The 6617-nt window shown below is 40.8% G+C and overlaps 1 pseudogene; it reads right to left on the bottom strand.

Annotated features, from left to right (window-relative positions):
• Positions 1-5614: 5614 nt before the first annotated feature.
• On the bottom strand, positions 5615-6617 carry LOC101012292 (annotated as a pseudogene).

The raw sequence follows: 6617 nt of genomic DNA, 5'->3' as shown, positions 1-6617 counted from the left end.
GGATTCGACTTCTTCCTGGCTTAGTCTTGGGAGGGTGTATGTGTCCAGGAATATATCCATTTCTTCTAGATTTTCTAGTTTATTTGTATAGAAGTGTTTATAGTATTCCCTGATGGTAGTTTGTATTTCTGTGGGATCGGTGGTGATATCCCCTTTATCATGTTTTATTGTGTCTGTTTGATTCTTCTCTCTTCTTTATTAGTCTTGCTAGCAGTCTATTTTGTTAATTTTTTCAAACAAACAGCTCCTGGATTCATTGATTTTTTTGAAGGGTTTTTTTATGTCTCTATCTCCTTCAGTTCTGCTCTGATCTTAGTTATTCCTTGCATTCTGCTAGCTTTTGAATTTGTTTGCTCTTGCTTCTCTAGTTTTCTTTCAATTGTGATGCTAGGGTGTCGATTTTTAGATCTTTCCTGCTTTCTCCTGTGGGCATTTAGTGCTATAAATTTCCCTATAAACATTGCTTTAGCTGTGTCCCAGAGATCCTGGTACATTGTGTCTTTGTTCACATTGGTTTCAAAGAACTTATTTATTTCTGCATTAATTTTGTTATGTACCCAGTGGTCATTCAGGAGCAGGTTGTTCCGTTTCCATGTAGTTGTGCAGTTTTGAGTAAGTTTCTTAATCCTGAGTTCTAATTTGATTGCACTGTGGGCTGAGACACTGTTTGTTATGATTTCCGTTCTTTTGTGTTTGCTGTGGAGTATTTTACTTCCAATTATGTGGTCAATTTTAGAATAAGTGAGATGTGGTGCTGAGAAGAATGTATATTCTACTGATTTGGGGTGGAGAGTTCTGTAGATTTCTGTTAGGTCTGCTTGGTCCAGTGTTGAGTTCAAGTCCTAAATATCCTTGTTAATTTCCTGTCTCATTGATTTGTCTAATATTGAAAGTGGGGTGTTAAAGTCTCCCACTATTATTGTATGGGAGTCTAAGTTTCTTCGTAGGTCTCTAAGAACTTGCTTTATGAATCTGGGTGCTCCTATATTGGGTGCATATATGTTTAGGATAGTTAGCTCTTCTTGTTGCAGTGATCCCTTTACCATTATGTAATGGCCTTCTTTGTCTTTTTCAATCTTTGTTAGTTTAAAGTCTGTTTTATCAGAGACTAGGATTGCAAACCCTACTTCTTCTTCTTTTTTTTTTTTTTTTTTTGCTTTCTATTTGCTTGGTATATATTCTTCCATCCTTTTAGTTTGAGCCTATGTGTGTCTTTGCATGTGAGGTGGGTCTCCTGAATACAGCACACTGATGGTCTTGACTCTCTATCCAATTTGCCAGTCTGTGTCTTTTAATTAGGGCATTTAGCCCATTTATATTTAAGGTTAATATTGGAGATGGGAGTTTTGTCTATAAGCCCCTGACTGGGGCTGCTACCTTTCTTTCAGAGATGCCCTGCCCAAAGAGGAGGAATCTAGAAAGACAGTCTGACTACAGTGGCTTTGATGAGCGGCAGTGGGCTCTACCCAGTTCAAACTTCCTGGGAGCTTTGTTTACACTGTGAGGGGAAAACCGCCTACTCAAGCGTCAGTAATGGCAGATGCCCCTCCCTGCACCAGGCTCAGGCATCCCAGGTCTGCTTCAGACTGCTGTGCTGGCAGCGAGAATTTCAAGCCAGTGGATTTTAGCTTGCTGGGCTCTGTGGGGGTGGGATCTGCTGATCTAGACCACTTGGCTCTCTAGCTTCAGCCCCCTTTCCAGGGGAGTGAATGGTTCTGTCTTGCTGGCATTCCAGGTGCCACTGGGGTATGAAAAAAAGCTCCTGTAGCTAGCTTGGTGTCTGCCCAAACAGTCACCCAGTTTTGACCTTGAAACCCAGGGCCCTGGTGGTGTAGGCACCTGAGGGAATCTCCTGGTCTGTGGGTTGCAAAGACCATGGGAAAAGTGTAGTATCTGGGCTGGAAGGTACCATCCCTCACGGCACAGTCCTTCACAACTTCCCTTGGCTAGGGGAGGGAGTTCCCTGACCCCTTGCACTTCCTGGGTGAGGCGACACCCCAGCCTGCTTCGGCTCACTTCCCATGGGCTGCACCCATTGTCTAACCAGTTCCAGTGAGATGAGCCGGATACCTCAGTTGGAAATGCAGAAATCACCCACCTTCTGTGTTGATCTTGCTGGGAGCTGCAGACCAGAGCTGTTCCTTTATGGCCAAGTTGCCCATGACCCCAGAAACATTTTAATCATAACTATATTTCTATTCCAGAACCCAGCATGTAATTCTTGTTAGCCTTGTGAGGACAGTTTCAGGCTGAGGGTTCAATCCCACAGGACTGCCTCCTGCATTTCACATGCCAGTCACAAGTATTAATAGTATGTTGTCACTTATACTTCTGACCAACTGGCTCTAAGTTACAGATTCCCATGATCTCCATCTGGAATTTGATTACTTTGCTAGAGTGGCTCACAGAACTCAGGTAAGCACTTTACTTATATTTCCCCACTTATTATGAAGGATTTTACAAAGGATCCAGATGGACAGCCAGGCGGAAGGGGCATGTAGCTTCCACGTCCTATCCTGGCATGCCAGTCTCCAGGAACCTCCACGTGTTCCTTCTGTAAGCTCTCCAAACCCTGTCCTTTTGAGTTTTTACAGAGGTTTCATAATGTAGCCATGATTAAATCATTGGCCACTGGTGATCAACCCAAACTTCAGGCCCTCTCCTGTCCCCTGAAGTGCAGGATGGGGCTGCGAGTTCCAACCTATTAATCACATGGTTGGGTCTCCTGGCAACCAGCCACCCATCCAGTGGTTATCTGGGGACTCTCCAAAAACCATCTCATTAAAAACTCAAGTGTGGTCAAAAAGGGATTGTTATAAATAACAAAAGCCATGTTCACCTTACAGCTCTGGAGCTATTCTAAAACTATTTCAGATCCCAGGACAAAAGGTCAAATATTTTAACGAAAGATACTCCTACTGCTCTAGTCACTTAGGAAATTACAAGGCTTATGAGCTAGGAACTGTGGACTAAATCAAAATATATATTCCATAATATTACACCTTGAAACAAATGAAAGCATAGAAAATCTCAGCAAAAAATAGAACCAAACAGCAATTATAGAACTTAGAAATACTATAATCAAAATAAAAAACTCACTGGATGAGTTCAATAGTACAGTGGGGATGACAGGAATAGAATCTGTGAACTTGAGGGTAAGTCAGCAGCATATACACAATCTGAAAAATGAAGAGAAAATAGACTGAAAAAAAGAACAGAGCCTCTGATATCTCTGAGACAATCACAAACAATCCAATGTTCATATCATTAAAGTCCAGAAAATAAGGGAGAAAGAGCATGGACAGAAAAAGTATGCGAAGAAATCATGCTGAAAACTTCCCATAGGCCAAGCATGGAGGCTCACGCCTGTAATCCCAGCACGATGGGAGACCAAAGCTGGCTGATCACTTAAGGCCAGAAGTTCAAGATCAGACTGGGCAACATGGCAAAACCCCGTCTCTCCAAAAACTAAAAAAATTTGCCTGGTATGGTGGTGTGTGCACATAGTCCCAGCTACTTGGGGGACTTAGGCAGGAGGATTGCTTGAAACTGGTAGATCGAGGCTGTAGTGAGCCAAAATCACACCACTGCACTCCAGCCTGGGCGACAAAAAACAAAAAAAAAAAAAAAAAGAAAGAAAGAAAAAGAAAATTTTTGGCAGGGCGCAGTGGCTCACCACTGTCATCCCAGCACACTGGGAGGCCGAGGCAGGCGGGTCACCTGAGGTTGGGAGTACGAGACCAGCCTGGCCAACATAGTGAAACCCCATCTCTACTAAAAGTACAAAAATTAGCTAGCCGTAGTGACATGTGCCCATAGTCCCAGCTACTTGGGAGGCTGAGGCAGGACAATTGCTTGAACTCAGGAGGAGGAGGTTGCAGAGAGCCGAAATCGTGCCACTGCACTCCAGCCTGGGTGACAGAGCAAGACTCCATCTTGGAAAAAAAAAAATTCCAAATTTGGCAAAAAACATAAAATTGCAGATCCAAGAAACTCAGCAGATGCCAAATAAAATAATCTACCCAGCATAACCTACACCAAGACACATCATAATTAAATTTCTGAACACTGAAGACAAAGGTCACAGCTGGAGAGAAACAACACATGGCCTGTAAAGGAACACCAATATGAAGAACAGGTTTCTCATCAGAAACCATGGAGTCCAGAAGGAAGTGGCATATCTTCCAAGTGCTGAGAGAAAGACCTGCCAATCACAAATCTTATATAGATGGTGAAACTATTCTTGAGGAATGTAAGGGACAAAAGACAGTGTCAGGCATAGAGAAACTAAGAGAATTTGTTGATAGCAGACCTATCCTTAAAGAATGGCTAACAAAATCCCTCAAAACAGAAAGACTACGAAAATAAAAGACTGGGATTTTCAGCCTTTTATTATCCCATTTCAGTAAAAATAGAAGTAAATATAACATCCTATCATTTATGATCATATTTATGGTTGAAGCAAGAGTTATACATTTTCTGATATGTATGTAGAGGTTATACTTAGGACAATTATATTTTTCTAGGTGTGGAGGATAAAGGAATTAAAAGGAAGTAAGGTTTCTACCCTTCAGTGAAAATGGTAAGACACTGACACCAAAGCTGTGATAACTTACCTATGAATAGAATAGTAGCTAGAACAACCACTACAAAAACTATACAAAGTGGTATATGAAAAAATTATAAATAAATTAAAGTGGAATTCTAAAAAATATTCAAGTAGCCCACAAGAAGGCAGAAGAAAGGTAACCAGGTAAAAGAAACAGGGAACAAATGGTAAAGAAATTAAATTCTAACATGTCAATAAATACTTTAAATGTAAATGGACTAAATACATTAATTAAGAGACAGGAGTGCAATGGGTACAAAGTTATAATTAGAAAGGAAGAATAAGTCCTGATGTCCTATTACACAGTAGAGTATCTCAAAATAGCTAGAAAAGAGGATTTTGTATGTGCCTGTAAGAAAGAAATAATAAATGAGGTGATAGATATGCTAATTACCCTGATTTGATCATCACGCAATATATTTATGTATCAGAATGTCACATTGTACTCCATAAATACATACAATTATTATGTGTAAAAATTTTTTAAATTAAAAATAAGACAAGATTAGCTGAGTAGATTTTAAAACATTACCCAATGATATGCTGTCTATAAAAAACTCAATTCAAACACAATGATATAGCTAAGTAAAAAGTAAAAGCATAGAAAAAGATATATCATGTAAGTATTAAATTTTAAAAAGGAAGAGTGGCTACATGAATATCAAAGTAGACTTCAGAGCAAAGAAATTACCAGTCATGGAGAGGAATTTTACATGATGATAAAAGATCAAGATCAATTTACCAACAAGAGATAGCAAACCTAGGTGTGTATGCACCAAAAACAGATCTTTCAAATACGTGAAGCAAAAACTGATAAAGCCGAAGGAAGAAATGGACAAATCTGCTATTATAGTTGGAGACTTCAATGCTCTTCTCTCAGTAATTGATAGAACCACTAGATAGAAAATTCACAAGGAGCCAGGCGTGGTAGCTCATGCCTGTAATCCCAGTACTTTGGGAGGCCAAGGCAGGAGAATCACTTAAGGCCAGGAGTTTGAGACCAGCCTGGGAAACTTAATGAGACCCTGTCTTTACAAAATAATAATAATAATTTTATTTCATTTTTGGCTATCAATCATGCCACATTATTTTAAATTACCTACAAAGATCTAACATGTCACCCAGGGACCATTTTACCCACTGCTTTGATTGGTCGCCAATCTCTTGTCTCTCTCGTCAGCAATGGTGAGGCAGATACCTTTTCCTTGGGGAAGAGAAATCCATGGCATGTTGCCCTTGCAAATAACAAAAATGTTGGAAAGTGAAGTGGCAAAGCTGTTGCCCTTGGCATCTTACATGTGAACCACGTCAAAAGATCCAGGGTGCCTCTCTGTTGGTGATCATACCAATTCTTCCCAGGTTGGCACCTCCAGTCACCATACACAGGTTACCAGTGTCGAACCTGATGAAGTCAGTAATCTTGCCAGTCTCCAAATCAATCTGAATGGTGTCATTCACCTTGATGAGGGGATCAGGGTAGGAGATGGTGCAAGCATCATGAATCACCAGATGAAGGATTCCTTTTGTGCCCGCGAAGATTTTTCTCACTTTTCACAACTTGTACTCGGCCTCCTCAGGTATAATACGATGTACAGCAAAGTGACGTTTGGTGTCACAGATCAGACAGAAATTATCTCCCATCTTGTCAATGCTGATGACATCCATGAATCCGGCAGGGTAGATTATATCTGTTCGGACCTTGCCATCGATCTTAATGAACCACTGCATGCAAATCTTCTTTACTTCCTCTCCTGTCAGGGCATACTTAAGTCTGTTCCTTAGGAAAGTGATGAGGGGGAGACAATCTCTCAACTCGTGGGGACTGGTAGATGGACAAGGAGCAAACACACCAGTCAATTTATCCAGCATCCAATGCTTTGGAGCTGCTACCTGCTTTAGATGCTTCTTGGGACCAGAAGCCATGGCTACGTTAGGCACGGAAAGAGAAAAAATAATAATTTTAAAAATTAGCCAGGCATAGTGGCACAAGCCTGTAGTCCTAACTGCT

The sequence above is a fragment of the Papio anubis genome, chromosome 16 (assembly GCF_008728515.1).
Source record: "Papio anubis isolate 15944 chromosome 16, Panubis1.0, whole genome shotgun sequence".
NCBI lineage: Eukaryota > Metazoa > Chordata > Mammalia > Primates > Cercopithecidae > Papio > Papio anubis.
The sequence above is the reverse complement of the archived record's forward strand: the minus strand, read 5'-3'. Positions and strand labels throughout refer to the sequence as shown.